Here is a 15,643-nt window from a genome sequence, read left to right as displayed (position 1 = left end):
CCCATCCCCACCTCTCTCCCTCCTCCTCCCCACCCCCATCTCCTCCTCCTCCTCCCCCTCCTCCCGGGCGCACGTGGGGCGGAGTTCTAGAACGTCGTGTAACCAATGCCGGTGACGTCACGCACCCCGGTGCGGCCCCCGCCTGCCCGCGCGCGCACATTCGGCCCCCCGCGGCTGGACCCACGGGGGCGGTGCGCGAACCTCGCTGCCGGAGGGGGCCCCGCCTCCGGGCGGGCCGGGTGCCGGGAGTGGGGGAGCGCACCCCGACTTTCCTAGATCACATGGGCTACGGCGGGGCGGGTGGATCCGGGGAGGGAGAGGCGCGGGGAGGTAGCTGCAGATCCTCAGTCGGGCCAGGGAGAAGACGCCCCCCACCCCCGTTAGTTCGGCCTCTCCATTCAAGTTCGCCGGCCGCGGTCGCCGGGATCCGAGGATGGCACCAGACGCCCGCCCGCCTCTGCGCCCTTTTTCTAGTCACCGCGCAGAAATTTAGGTCAAGGACGTCGGGATCAAACCCAAACCCTGGCGCTCCTCGAGCGGACCCCGAGACCCCCCAGGATCGGGGGGCTTCAGGATTGCGGAGACCCTCTCACACAGACACCAGCCACAAGTTTTATTTTCCTTTCGCTCTGGAAGTTCTCTTTGGCTCTCGCTCCACACCGGCACGTCTTGCGCCGCTCCCCGCCCTTCCCCGGCAGAGGTACGAATCCGTGCCCGGGAAAGGTTATTTTGGAACTTTGAGAAACATGCGATTCCAGTGGTGAGAAAGTGCCGAAGAAAGGGTTTCCGCGTTAATCGTACAGCAGTTTAAAAATATAATAAAATAGGTTTATAGAGGTCAAGGTCAAAGAATTGGGGTTCAAAGCAAATTTTTGTAGTGAAAAATAGTTTTAGAGCGTCTCTGGGATGGCTCGGAAGGGTGGTTATTTCAGGAAATCCCTCTCCGACTGGTTCATTATGTTTTTATTATTTCTATACCGAGATAGTAAAATGCATGCGATTGAAATAGCCCAAGACTCCCCACCATCTGGGAAGGTGGCTGAGAGTAGCTTCAGACACACACCATAGGAGCTGTGTGGGGCACATAGTAGATGCTTAATAAATGTGGCCTTCATCCCTTCTCGCACTGAAAAATTCCAAAAAGATGATGTTAGTAGCTTCACAAAGGCATCTCACACTTCAGATTTCAGGCTGGCCGAATTCAGGCCAGGTTCAATTTGTAGGATATTTAAAACAATAGGGATACAATTATCCCTATTGTTTTAAATTATTACAGTAAATTGAGTTAATATGGCATGAGGGGCAACAAAGTTGTGGTTCATCAACATTAGATTAATGTTAAGCATGAATCGATGCCCAATTAACACTTTTCCATTAATTTTCATAGAATTAGGACATAATGGAATAATACACTCAACACCAAAACTGTACCAAATCCACTGTGGGTCTTGGAAAAGTAGAATATTGAGAAAAATTCAACACCACTCAAATCCTTGGGTGGCCAGACTTTTAATCTCCATGTCTCCTAAATTGGAATAATTCCTCCCTGACAGGCTTAATGGGATGGATGAGAGAAGGGATTGAAGTCAACAAATGTAAAAGTCCCTTTTTCACAGAAAACCAATATGGGTCATGCTTATTATCAATCATTACTTCATATGCTTTTTAGGAGGTTCTTTAAAGCCTTAATTCACAAGCCCAAGCATTTTCCGTAACTTCAAGCTGCTTCCCAAATCATCTGGGGTCTGACGTGTTCAAGAACCAGTTGTTATTATGGTAATTGTTTATTATGAGACTTTTCAATAACGAAATGCAGACAACAGAGCCAATTGGATTGTGTTTGGAATTTTTACCATAGAGTCACAGACAACCAGAGGTAGAAAGACCTTTCCAGATCCAACCCCCTCATTTTACATTAGGGTCCCAGAGGATCCAAGCTCATGAGTCTGTCCCGGGACACCACCAGGTCAGTTCCTAAGAGGGCCTCTGGCCATCAGTCCAGTGCCCTTTGGCTTGTATTTATTCTGTCCTTCACAAGTGAGAGTACCCTTGTTCCCTATCGTAGACCTGCACAAGCTGACACTCAACTGAATTAAAACCCTGAGAGCAGCAGTTACAAAGTCAGTAAGAGAGAGCTAGGTCTTAAATCTCCATTACTACATTGTTTTTACTTATTTTTAACTTATATGCACTAACATTTACTCTTCATGACCTATAATTCTATGAGTTTTGACAATTGCATGGAGTCAGGTAACTACCACCATCAACGAGATGCAGAAGAGTTTCATCGTCCCCAAAAATTCCCTCATGCTGCCCCTTGGCACTATGTTATTTGTAATAGGTGGTGATATTTTTTATTATTATGATGGTGATGATGATGCATTTCTTCTCCAGTTCACTCGCTTATTATAGCCCCTCAATCAGAAGAATTCCAGTGGCGCAGTGTCAGTCCTCCACCCTCTTAAAATTGCGACAGCCCGTGACACTGTTGGACCCTCCCTTCTTGAAGCTGCTATTCCCTTGGCATTCTTGTTACCCGCGTTCTCCTGGTTTTCCTCCTACCTCTACAGCCATTCCTTCTCTGTCTCTTTGCCCTGACTCCTTCTCCTCTGCCTTTCCTTTAAATATTGGTGTTCATTCTCTCCCCCAGCTACACACACCCTCTGGGTGAGCTCCTCTGAGGAATAGGTTTAAATATTCACTCAAAATCTCCAGCCTGACCTCCACACAGAGCTTCAGGCTCTAGTTCATTTCCTATTCGACATCGTCACTTGGCCCTCCTAAAGGTACCCCAAACTCAACATGTCCAAAACCTTGCTCTTTTCCCCTAAATCGGAACCACTTTTAAGGGCCCCTCTATCAGTGAACAAAACCCCAGTCGTCCTAGAGACAAGGTTGACCCCTCTCCAAGTTGAACCCTTCCCATGTGCAATCCATCATGAAGGTCTGTGGTCTGTGGTGTTATGTCTTCCTAAATATCTCTCAAGTGCATCTTTCTTGCTACTGCATCCCAGATCTCCCACTGGAGCCCCAATAGCCTCCTAAACATTCTTCCGACACCCATTCTTATGCCACTCATGTGCCTGGAAAGCTTTTCTTAACTTCCTTGACTTGGTCAAATCCCCCTTGATGTGCACTGTTATCCTGCCAGAATGTCCTTACCTGGAGTGATCATTAGCTTTATTACTCACCTCCTTCACCAAGCCATAAGCTCCATTTCTGCTCTCCATGTATTGGCACAGTGCCTGCCAATATTTGTTGAATGACTGAAAGGATGAATGAATGAATGATGAATGAATGAATGAGTGCTCAACATCTAATTTCGTTGTAGGATTTTTTTTTATATCCATGTTCATAAGTCATAGTGACTGTAATTTTTCCTTCTCATATTGCCTTTGGTTATACTGGCCTCATAAAATGAACTGGTAAATGTTCCTTCTTTTTCCATTTTCTGGAACAGTGTGTATAAAATTGGAATTATGTGTTCCTTGAATGTTTGGTAGAACTTGCTGGTAAAATGTCTGGGTCTGGAATAAACATTTCCTTGGTTGATTTTTAACTACTGATTCCATTTCTTTAAATGTCTACGGATCTCTTTAGGTTTTATTTTCTTCTTGAGTCAATTTTTCAAGGAAATTATCCATTACATCTAGGCTGTCATATTTATTAACAAAATGCTATTCGTAGTTTTCTCAGCATGTTTTGTCTGCTGCATCTATCTGTAATGTCCATTTTTTTCATTCCAAATATTGTATATGTATCTTCTCTTTTCTGGATCAGTTGTGCCAGAGATCTCCCTTTTTTAACTAGTGTTTCTTTCTACTTTCTACCAGTGTTTACAAAGAATCAGCTTTTAGTTTGGTAAACATGATTTTTTCTGTTTCATTAATTTTTGCTTTTATATAGTATATATCATACTCATATATGAACATATATGTATAAATATATACCATAGATAAGGATATACTATATTGTGTATTATTAATATATATCTTATATAATTTTCTTCCTTCTGCTCTCTTTGGGTTTATTCTGTTGCCTTTTTCAAAAGTCTTAAGTTTTAGGTGAGTCTCTTGTAAACAGTAGATAGCTGAATCTTATTCATTTATTTATATGGTTGACAAGTAAGTTTAGTCCATTTACATTTCATGTGAATGCTGATATTTGTTCATGAAACTTAGGGGCACAAAAATATAATCAGAATCACTAGCATAAACACACTCATCATTGGGTATATAAATGGTCTTATTTTAATTTTAATTTTATTTTATTTTTATTTTTTTATATATATAATATATATATATTTTTTTTTAAATTGAGGAACAGTGTTTTTTTCCAGGACCCATCTGCTCCAAGCCAAGTTTCAATCTAGTTGTGGAGGGCGCAGCTCACAGTGGCCCATGTGGGGATCAAACCGGCAACCTTGGTGTTATGAGCACTGTGCTCTAAGTAACTGAGCCAACCAGCCGCCCCTTATTTTATTTTTTAACGTTGTGCATACTTGTAAACCTATTATTCTACTAGAGAATAAAACAGTAACAATGACTTACAACTACCTATGTGCTCCTCTCCTGTTCCCACATCTGAAGTAACCACCAATCTCAATCTTGTATTTATTATTCTTTTGCTTTTTACAGTTTTATCAAATTTTTATCACCTACTTGTTTTAAAATTTTGTGAAAAATTTCTGAGGTTTAGGTTTTTTCCTTAACGTGGTATTACTGAGATTCAACTAGATTGTTGCATCTGCTTATATAGTTCATTCTTTCTCATGGTTGTATAATATTTCTTTATGACTATGCCACAATTTAGTTTGTCCATTCTCCTGTCATCAGCTTTTGAGTTCTAATTTTTTGCAGTTACAAGCAGGGCTATAATGAACATTCTTGTCTTCTGCTGTATGTGGGTAAGACTTTCTCTTTGGAGTGATTACTGGATCATAAGATATGTGAATGTAAAACTTGATAGGTAATGCTAAACTATTTTTCAAAGTGTTATTCCACATTATACTCCCACTAGCAATGTATAAGACGGCCTGGTGATCCACTGGTTTCTGACATTTTTGAATTTACATCTTCATTCTCATTTTGCACCTTTTATTTCTTCTGCTTTCTCTTTTTTTACTTCCTTTCTTCTATCTTATTGAATTGATCAAGAATTTTTCTGTCCCCCTTTTCTCTTTCACTAAGTTAGAAGTTGTAAGTTCTATTTCTATTCTTTTAGTGATTACAATTTTTAACGTGTACACTTGATCCAACCCCCCGAAAACTATACAATAAGCTAAGAGTGATGCTTCAACTACATCTTCCCTTTTACGTATTAGAGTTGCTTGTTATTTTAGACTCACCTGGTTTTCATATCTCTAAATTTAATCACTTGTCATTTTAGTTTTATATAGTCATTGCTCAGATGTGCCCATGTTTACCAATTTATTCACCTTTGTTTCTAGCATACTATCCCTTTTTTTTTTTCTAGGTACCAGCTCTCTTCCTTGAAACATATCCTTTAGTAATTTTTTCAGGTTACATGAGTGACATGCTTTCTCCATTAATATAAAATTGTCTTATTTCACTCATCCTTGAATGATGGTTCCTCTGCATGTGGAATTCTAGATTGAAAGTTATTTTACCCTCAGCACTTTTTTTTTTAATATGTCATGTCTTCTTGTTTCTCTATTTATTGTTGAGACATTTGCTGTCAGTCTGAATGTCATTCCTTTGTAGGTAATCTACTTTTTTCCCCCGGTTTTAAGATTTTTCTCTTTGTCTCTGGCTTCTTACATTCTTCCTATGCTGTGTTCAGGTATGAATTTCTTTTCATTTCTCTGGTTCAAGATTCATTGTATATCCAAAATTTCAGGATTCATGTTTTTTATCAAATCTGGAAATTTTTCTGCCCTAGTCTTTCTAAATCCTGCCTCTCTTGCATTCTCTCCTTTTGGTACTCACCTTAGGGGTATAATGCGTCTTCCTCCTCCATGCAGCATATTCTGAACCTTTCTCTCAGCCTTCCCTTCACTTTGTCACCCTTTGCTGCTTCCTGGGCAATTTCCTCAGATCCATTTGCAGTGTTTTCTTCAGCTATGTGTAATCTGCAATGGAACTCATCCACTGAGCTTTTCATTTCAATGACTGTATGTATAATTTCTAGAATTTCTCTTCCATATCTACCTTTTGCATAACGTTAGGCTATTTTCTCACAGTTTCAAATGTTCTCTTATGTCTTTAATAATTTTTAACTCACTTATTTTATGGTCTGTCTGACAGGTCTGTTGTCCGAGGTTCCTGGGACTCACATCTACCACATCTTGGTTTGGTGGATTGTATCCATCCACGTATGTTTTGTATTTTGGCGCTGGGACTGTATTTTTATCTTCATTTTCCACCTTCAGGGTTCCTGAACCATACAGGTAGGACATATTCTAGCCCCAAATTTACATGAAGCCTGAGCTGTAGTCTCATATTCTCAGTGAAGACTTCTTTCTACACTTTCCACTCATGCCAAGACAGTCAAGTTTTCTTGTCTCACTGTGCCACTGGGAAGATTTCTTTCCAATGAATTATTTCTATAATGACTCATCCTTTTGAGGGTTCTAGCTTTATGTGAGGATGTCAGTTCCATCTCCCCACTTATTTATTTATTTATTTATTTATTTTTTAGAGATTTTATTGGGGAATTGGGGGAGGGGAACAGTGCTAGGGAATCGGGGGAAGGGGAACAGACAAGTTGCTGTCCTTTTTTTGTTCTTCAGTCTAGTTGTGGAGGATGTTGCTTCACTGGCCCATGTTGGTATTATCATTGCACTCTTCCTGAATAAGGCAGTTGCTCGCCCACCTCTGGACAGCCACTCACAGTGGCTCTTGGCAGCTCATACCGACTGCCGGCCGCTCATGCTGGCTGCTGGCCACACACGGTAGCCCATGGCAACCCACTGCCACAGGGGCTGCAGCCTACGCCATCGCCGGCAACTCACAGCATCCCAGCTCCAGGTTGAGCTGTTGTTCAGCATCTTATCTGTAGAGGGCAGTGTCACTGGTCCTCATATGTGGGATCCGAACCAGGGCCCTCTGGCGTCCCAAGCCAGTTCTTAACCATCGCGCTACTCGGCCGGCCCCATCAGATTCTTTTTTAATTATGTGGATCCCTGGAGGTTGTGATTGGGTGGATTTCATGTCAGGCCAGTGAGTCTTTCATTTCCCAGAGGACTGTGATGGGTAACCATGTTTGGGAACCATTCCGCTGGCCCCTCTGATTTTACAAAGTAGGAAACCATCCCTGAGACAAGTGGCGTTTTCTCAAGGTTGTGGAGCTGACTGAGAGGAAAGCTGACTCCTACCTTCCATTCTAGTGTCCATTTCATTCATTGCCAAACATAAAGCCTCTACTGCTTGTAGAAGATGTCAGCCATTTTGAAGAGGCAGATTTTGGATTTACGTGCGGTGATTTCAGGAATGTGGTGTTTTCTGTTTTGCTTTGTGTGTGAATGGCACAGCAGAAGGAAAATAAAATGGCCTGCTGCCTTGCATGTGGGGTCTTAACTAGTAGCCCGGTGACCTTGAGCTGATAAGCCACCATCAGTCTCAACTGCCCCATCTGTAAAGAGAGGGTCATGGTGATTTTAAAATATGTCCACAAATTCTTTAATACTCCTCCAAGAGGTAGAGCCTAATTCCCCTCCTCCTGAGCGTGGGCTCTACTTAGTAACTGTCTTCTGATAAACAGAATATGGAGGAAACGATGGTGAGTGAATTCTGAGGCCAGGTCATAGAAGGCACTGTGGCTGCTACCTCTCTGGATCACTTGCTTTGGGGGAAGCCAGGTGCCACATCCTGAAGACATTCAAGTAGCCCGATGGAGAGGCCCACGTAGAGAAGAATGGAGGTTTCCTGTCAACAACCCAAACCAAATTGCCAGAATTGTGAGTTAGACACCTTAAAAGTGGATCTGCCACCCCAGCCAAGCCTTCAGATGACAGCTACCCCAGCCCATATCTTGGCTACGACTTCATGAGAGACCCTGAGCCAGAACCTTTCAGCTAAGCATTTCCTAATTCATAACCCTCAGATCCTGTGTGAGATAATAAATACTTCTTGTTTGAAGCTACTAAGTTTTGGAGTAATTTGTTACACAGGATAGATGACTAATACAGAGCTACTCCGAAATGCACCAAAATAGAGCTGCTTACTTTATAGGTTTGTAACAGGATTTATACGCTAACATTTATGGAATGCTTTAGTTAGACTCTGGCCAAATGAGCTACATATTAGATATAAAGTAGTGATTGTGTATCATTAATGTTATCAGATTGCAACACATTTCATGTTCAATTACCTAAAATGCTCTTTTCGTAGCATATCTTTGCTCATCTTCTTATCCCCACTGCACACTTATGAAAGGTCACTGTAAAGATATTAAAGTATATATATATGATTTAAATGTCTTGACTCAGTTACTAACAACCGTGAGCATGTTTTCATATTGGAAAAGCAAGATTAATTTAAATGCGCTCCTTTTCACACAATGCTCTTTGTTTACTTTTTGGTATTGCATTTCACTGCCACGCCGAGCGCCTCACTGATTAAAGAGTCTGTTCACTTTATCTGTCTCCTGTATTCTCACAAGACTTACTCTTAAGAATAGACTTAGCAGACTTGGCACCAAAAAACCAAACCATATTTTTACCAGAAAATATTTAGTGAAATGGGTTTTTAATTCATGAAAATTTCACCAAGTATAAATTCCACATCTAAAAGTAATGGGCCTTTTGTATTTCCCTTTAAATAAATAAATAGCTTCTTTCCTCAAGAATTGTTACTTCTGAGCATGCTCTTAAGTTCAGGACTAGATTGTTTTCTTCCAAAAAATAGAAAATAAGCCTGTGCACACAGATCCTAAGTTGGTGCTTCTTTTAGATACGTATGACATGGGAAAGCCAAGATGGTATCTTTCTAACAGAGTCATAACTGGAAGTATAAAATATCTGGAAAAAACACCAAAAAAAGGCAGAGGGTATGAGTCCAAGAGAATGCAAAATTCTATTTTTTCCAAACACTATTTGATATAGAGACATAAAAAGTTTTTAAATTTAAATGATAGAGAAAAAAAATTATTTTCCAAACTGGGGAGGGAAATGCAAAAAGCTCCTTAATGGAGGTAAAAACATAAAATGTGTTCAGCCAAATTTTTTCATTTTTTCTTTTCTAGCTGTGAACTGGACACAGCTAGAAACCTGGTATGTGGTGGAAGAGTTTTGCTTCCTTTTGTCCCCTCTGCCTTTCTCTTTCTTGTCTCCACCTCAGAATTATCACACCCAACCAGGGCAAATGCTGCCTACAAGCCCAAATGAATAAGAACAGGTCAGACTCTTAATAGCAATATCATTCATTGAATGACCACAGCTAAGAATCCTTCTAGGCGTGTGGTGGAGACAGGAATTGGACATCTTTAATCTTCAAGAGTTGCAAGGGGTGGACAAGTAGCTTGGGGTTGGGAGTTAGGCTGGCTCCAGCCCGTTTGGGTGGCAGCTTCCTGCAGGAACAGTCTATGCCATCTTGGTGTGCCCCCTCCCCAACCATGGCTCTCTCATATGAGTCTGGGTATGGTAGGCATAAGAGACAAGCCTCAGGAATTAAACAAAAAGCTACCATACTCCTTAAAAATGTCCCATGGCTGCTCTCTCGTGCACCTTAAAGCTGTTTAACCGCTGTTTGTCATTCTGTCATCATTATTCTTATACACACAGGTAAATATTTTATTAAATGTCTTCACTGCTTGGCAGTTAGGGAGCCCTTTGCCTCCAAGGCCTGGCCGCCTCCCAGCGATGCCTAGGAGGGTAGGAGAACAGTGGCCTGCCTGAACACCACCCGATGGTGTTAATAGAGTAGCAGTCCTTTCCACCTGGAAACCATTTTCTCCTCTGGCCTCTCGGGCTTAATCTTCCGTTTCTTTTTTTTAATCAGTTACCAACTTAGTCTTGATGAAAGGTGCCGGGGCCCCCAGAAGAAAATGGCTATGCCTTTTAACTCCACCTGGAAATGGTTGACACGGTGCCACCGTCACCTTCCCTTACACGTCTACACCCACTTGGGAACTTGCCCCATCCCCACCATGACCTGCCCTGCCAAACAGAACTCTAAATGTCACAGCTGGAAATACGCAGGGCCCCTCCGCCCAGGCCCCCTCACACACTCTGCAAGTTACATCCGTGACTTCCAAACGTTCTCGTAGTCATTTCCACTCCTAGCCTCACAGCCCCACCAGGCTGCCAATTTGCCAGCAACGAGCTCATAGTTCAGGCCCTCAAACCCACCCATTAGCTTGGACCAATGTTGGGTCCGCTTCTTCAAAATGGTTTGCTTTTTACCACTTGCACAGTATTGGAGGTGGCCAAAGCATCAATAGTAGCATGGCTGTCGTGTCATCCCATCCTATCTTTGAGTCTTCAGGAGACCACCTAGGCAAGATGGATTTCTGTGAGAAATTCCAACTTGGAGGACTGTGGGGATGACGCCCTCTTCTGGTGGATGGTGGGAATGCTTACTTGCGCCCATGCATTTCAGTTCCCTCTACCGGCTGAGGAAAGAGAAGCTGTGACTCTCTCGCCTCAGAGCCCCCAGATTCCACACGTTAGGACCTTCCTGTCAGATTCTGAGACCCAAGCCCCACATACCCAGAGATTTCCTGGATTTGAAACCAAAACCCACCACAACAGCCCACACTGAAGCTTCTACAACTACCAAACAGCTAATTCTGAGTGGCCGAAAAAAACTAGTGAAAAGGGAAGGAAGAAGAGGGAAGACGCATATAATCTCCAAAGGGAGGATTCAGGTAGGTCGAGATTAACATACTATCAACACACAGAGACAGAGGGAGGGAAAGAATGAGAAAAGATTATAGGTGGGGACAGTACAGGACAGGCCGTAGAGCAACTTGCTGAGCAAGACACTCATGCTAAAAATAATGCCACTTGGAGAAGGCATAAGAAGTAGAAGTGTAGCTGTGCCCATGGGTGAGAGGAACAAGAGACTCCGTGTATAAACACCCAGAATTAGAACAAGATGAACAAGGGACCATAATCCAAAAGGAGAAAGAATCAACGTAAGAATCATTTGAAGCAAACCAGAGTTTTGTTACCATCCTCTTGCTATTTGTGGATCAAATCATGCTGGAGACCTCCTCACCAGCGGCCGGCCATGCCTCTGGCTTCTGAACAGGCCCCCAAGACCTCACACCCACTCAGCAGATGCCACACAAGAAAGGAGGGCAAGACCTTGTTTTGTAGCTTCGAGTCTGAGTCATAGATAATCATGAGCATTCAAAAAAATCAATTGCCCCAGTGGCTGATGGCCGAGGCCTGGCTTGACAGAAGGCGTTCATGAGCAAGACCCGGGGGGTTAGCTGATCACAGGCTTGATGCGAACCTCCAGCGCAAGGAGGCTGTTGAGAACCCTAATGCAATCTTAGGCTCTATTAATAGAACAGCAGAGGGTGGAAGGAGGGAAGCAATAATCCCAGTGCGGGTCAGGCCACATGCAGCTTTATGCTCAGTCCTGCAGGCTATATTTTAAGAGAGACACTGGCAAATTTAAGCCTGTTCAGAAGAGCATGAAAAAGATTGGATGCCGGTATTTAGACAGCATCAAGATTAGCCTGACAGTCCTTTTACAATTGGTACGATCAGAATGATTATTGCACTGAAGACACAGAATCTCAGTAGTCGGGACCAGGAATCATGTTTTCAATGTTGACTTAACCTCCTTGAGCTTTTGGGGGAAGCCCTCTCTATATGATGGGGATCATATGCTCTACCCAATCTATCTACAAGCATAGTTTGACGGACAGAGTCTGCTCATTTGGGCTGGTGTGTACTGAGCATCTACTTACTGTCAGCTCTGTGCCAGGCACTGGGGCGCCAAGAGGAGCTTGAAGTCTAGGTGGACAGACAGGCCCATAAATAGGCACATTGCCTATAGTGCGACAGATGGTGATATATACATGAATTGATTTGAAATGAGATGCAATTAATTTATTATGGGGAAAGAGTGACCAGAGAGAAGAACAGAGTCTTTGTGGAATATGTACTTGCAAGTGCAGAAGGAGGAAAAGGAATCACTGGCAGTCAGGGAGGAGAGGCCATGAGTCAGGAAAGATTAGAACCAAGAAAGTTCAGAGGCACGCAAGACAACTGAAGGGTCTCAACGCTGTCCGATGCAACCAAGAAGTCCAGGCGGAGGAAGAGGGAAACTCCAGACTACTCCCTGGAAGGGGAGATCAGGAGCTCATCCTTAGTGGTCAATAACCATGTTTTAGGAAAGTTATGGAAGCAGAGACGGACTTCATTTAGGAAGTCTGTGGAAGGGTGCACTTATTGATGTCCTACACCTACCTAGCATGGAGCTGCACACTATGGGTGTTCAAGAAACATAAGACTTTGTTGGAGTCCACTTCAATATTGGTTGGTGAGTTAAGACTAACACCAAATAATAATAATAATAAATAAAATAAAATGCATTTCCTAAAAAAAAAAAAAAGACTAACACCTATATGTCCACTAGGAAATAGTGGAAGATTATACAAATTGTTCAATAGGGTGAAATAGACAGATGGTGGTTTAAATGGCCAGCTGGTCGACCCAGGGTGATGTTCTTTGTGCTTACCAACGCCAGAAGAAAAACAGAACAGCGTTAGTGCCCTCTAAATATGGTGAACCCGAGCCTAGTTTCCCCCTTTCCCTTGTTTCTTGTGACGTTTCCTTCCCCAGAAGTGTTTGAAAACATGATTCTTTTCTTAACATTGCTCATGTTTGCTCTCGTTTTGTTATTTACCAGTGAAATTAATATTACTCTTTACCCTGCTCACATTCTAGATCCAACATGCGTTTTTTTTTTTTTACATCAGTGGGTTTGTGTTTGGTTGATTAGTTATTCATGTATAATGTAAGACAAAAGCTGTAATACAGAGAAATGATGGTGGAGAATGCAGGCATACAAGCTCAGGAATTGGCTTCTATTTTTCTTTTCGTTTTTTCTTTTTTTCTTTTTTTGTGGGGGTGGATAGGTAGGCAGGTTAGTAAAGCATTTGGATTACTTGCAGATGGTTGAAATTCCCTTCTTACCAAATTGGTGACTGAAGCAAAATGGGGGAATTAAACTAAATGGCGTTTGCAGCACATCCCCTCAGTCTCCTTGATCTGATTCATGAGCCCTCGGGGACTTCTGGATCAGTTCTGTACAATTGCTCAAGTCACTTGACCTTTCTGGACTTGAGTGTCCCCATCTGTATCATGTCCAATGTGTCTTTTTTGTATGCTGGCTTCTTCCGCAGGTTAAATGTTTGCAAGGAAACATGAATTAGCACTGGAATTTCAGAGAGTGAGAAGTTCTGGGAGTCCCCACTGTAGACTAGCTCTTCCTCTCATTTGCCCTTGGGCACTTCCCCACAACCTTTTCCCTCTGCCTAGCCAGGGAGGCCTTTATGAGATGCAAACCACATCCCTCTGGTGACTTCCCACTGCTCTTAAACCGTCTTACGTGATCTGATCATGGCCTGCTTTTCCAACCTATATCATGCCTCTACCCCCTACCATGTCTCAAAAACAAACAAACAACAAAAAAACACTTCCCTCCTCAGGCGCTTTGCATATGCTGTTCCTTCAGCTTAGACTGTTCTTTCTCCAATCACTGTATGGCTATCTCCTAATTACTTCCCAAATTTTAGTTCAAATACCACCTCATTGAAAATGCCTTTTCTAATCAACCTCTGAAGTTGCCTCCCCACCCATTGCTTTCTAATTCATTGCCTTATTTATTTCCTGCTGGGAGCTCAGCTAAGGGCCTCAATTATCCTCTATTTGGGTCTTTCCACGTGGCAGCATGGGCTTCCTAACAGCATGGAAGCTGGATTCTAAAAGGAGGAGGCAAAAACACCAAAACTTAAAATATTCTCCACCTATCCCCAAATCCTTTTCTAGCACATTATCCTATTTTATCTTCTTCTTAGCGCTTCTCACTTTCTGAAATTACTGTGCTAATTTATGTTGCCTTGCTAATTGCCTGCTCCCTGCCCCCATCCATGAGGATGTAAAATCCATGAGAATAGTAACCTTGCCTATGTCGTTCACTGCGCATGCCCAGCACACAGGAAGTACCCAGGAAACATTTGTTGAATAAGTGAGTTTTAACGTTTAGAATTCAAAGAGAAACAAATAATTAAGGTGGGCATGAAATGCAGTGAAACACATAAACATACACATGTTCACAAAAAACCAGGCTGCAGGGAACTTTTCAGGAAGAAGACTGTGACTGAAGGGGGGAGAGAGCCCCCCACGCAGTAGGCCAGGTATGAACGAGATCCTATCTGCAGCCCACCCGCCTCTTGCAGTTCAGAACTCATCACAGAGTTGGACAGGGAAGGTGATGACTCAGGCACAGGGACTCAGGACACATAGGACCCTGCAGGTGACCCGGATCAGAATGCGAAGCTGGGCATTAAAGGGAAGTAGGCTGTGCAGGAACATTGTAGGTCACCAGCGGGAAGATGTCAGTAACAATCCCCTGAGGTCCTGGGCCTGGCGTGGGAGGGCTTTGGTTGCTTAACTTGAGCCTAAGCCAGAAGAGGAAGATGATCCTGGTTTAACCTAATTCAGATCAGCACCTACTATGTGAAAAACACTGCGCTGCATGCTGTGGGTGATGGAGAGGTGAGAGACAGGGACCTGTGCCCAAGCTGAGTACGGCCAACAGGGGGTGGGGGTGGGGGGTGTCAGGGAGATGCAAAAATGGCTCTTAAACAGGATGGAGGGGCTAAGTGGCAGCGGAAGGTGGCCAGTAGCCCTGGAGTCACAGACAAGAGAGAAGCAGAAAGGCTTCCCAGAGGGGCCAGTGTGGGAGGTGGCTGGCAAGAAGGGTCTTCCAGAGGCACAGAACACTCTGGGGACACCCGGGAAGCTCCATTAGGCTGGAGGAGGATAGGGTCGATAGGTATGTGCAAGAAGAGCAATTCATTATGAAAAGTTCCAGAAAATTCTCTCAGAACCAATGCCTGAAGTCAGTGGCTGGAGTCAAGGATTGACAGCAAAGGGAGGTGGTTTTCCAAGTGGAAGACTTGACTAGTAGAAAGGGAAAGAATGCTGGGCAGGCAAAACCCCAGGCGGCTCTGCAGGGATGGAAGAAAAGCCCAGAAAGGTATCTGGGCCATATTGTGATTGAACCAAACAATAAGTAACCCTTGGGAGGTGTGTGTATGGGGGAAGGATGGGGTGGCGGTGGGAAGTAGAGGGTAATTATATTAATAAAAGCAGAAGGGTTTTTTTTTTGTTTGGACCTGGACAAACTGGTTCTGAAATTAATGTGGAGCATTATGTGCATAGTAGCATGACTTACAATGGCCGAAGGGTGGAAACAACCTGTGTCCATCAACATCAATGGATAAACGAAATGTGGCATAGACATACAATAGAATTTTATCCATCCATGAAAAGGAATGAAGAAGTGATACATGCTACAATGTGAATGAACCTTGGAGACATTCTGTTAAGTGAAATAAGCCAGACACCACAGAGCAAACACTGTGTGATTCCACTTATATCAGGTACCTGGAATAGTCAAATTCATAGAGACTGAAGGAGAACGGTGGTTGCAAGGGT

General features: G+C 43.1%; 2 long non-coding RNA genes across 3 annotated transcripts; one reads left to right on the top strand and one right to left on the bottom strand.

Moving 5' to 3' along the window:
- The first annotated feature begins 252 nt into the window (after positions 1-252).
- LOC109379733 (uncharacterized) lies at positions 253-7,810 on the top strand. The gene is made up of 3 exons (XR_002123264.1): positions 253-700; positions 6,267-6,409; positions 7,723-7,810. It is a non-coding gene; the product is annotated as an uncharacterized LOC109379733 (long non-coding RNA).
- Positions 7,799-11,406, bottom strand: LOC109379732 (uncharacterized). Of its 2 annotated transcripts, none has more exons than XR_002123262.1 (3): positions 11,120-11,406; positions 8,332-8,400; positions 7,799-7,886 (listed from the first exon to the last, which is right to left on the bottom strand). It is a non-coding gene; the product is annotated as an uncharacterized LOC109379732 (long non-coding RNA). The 2 variants fall into 2 exon arrangements; XR_002123263.1 differs by having other exon boundaries at positions 11,134-11,406.
- Positions 11,407-15,643: the final 4,237 nt, after the last annotated feature.

The sequence above is a fragment of the Hipposideros armiger genome, unplaced genomic scaffold (assembly GCF_001890085.2).
Source record: "Hipposideros armiger isolate ML-2016 unplaced genomic scaffold, ASM189008v1 scaffold_29, whole genome shotgun sequence".
Classification (NCBI taxonomy): domain Eukaryota; kingdom Metazoa; phylum Chordata; class Mammalia; order Chiroptera; family Hipposideridae; genus Hipposideros; species Hipposideros armiger.
This window is presented reverse-complemented; position numbering and strand designations above follow the sequence as displayed.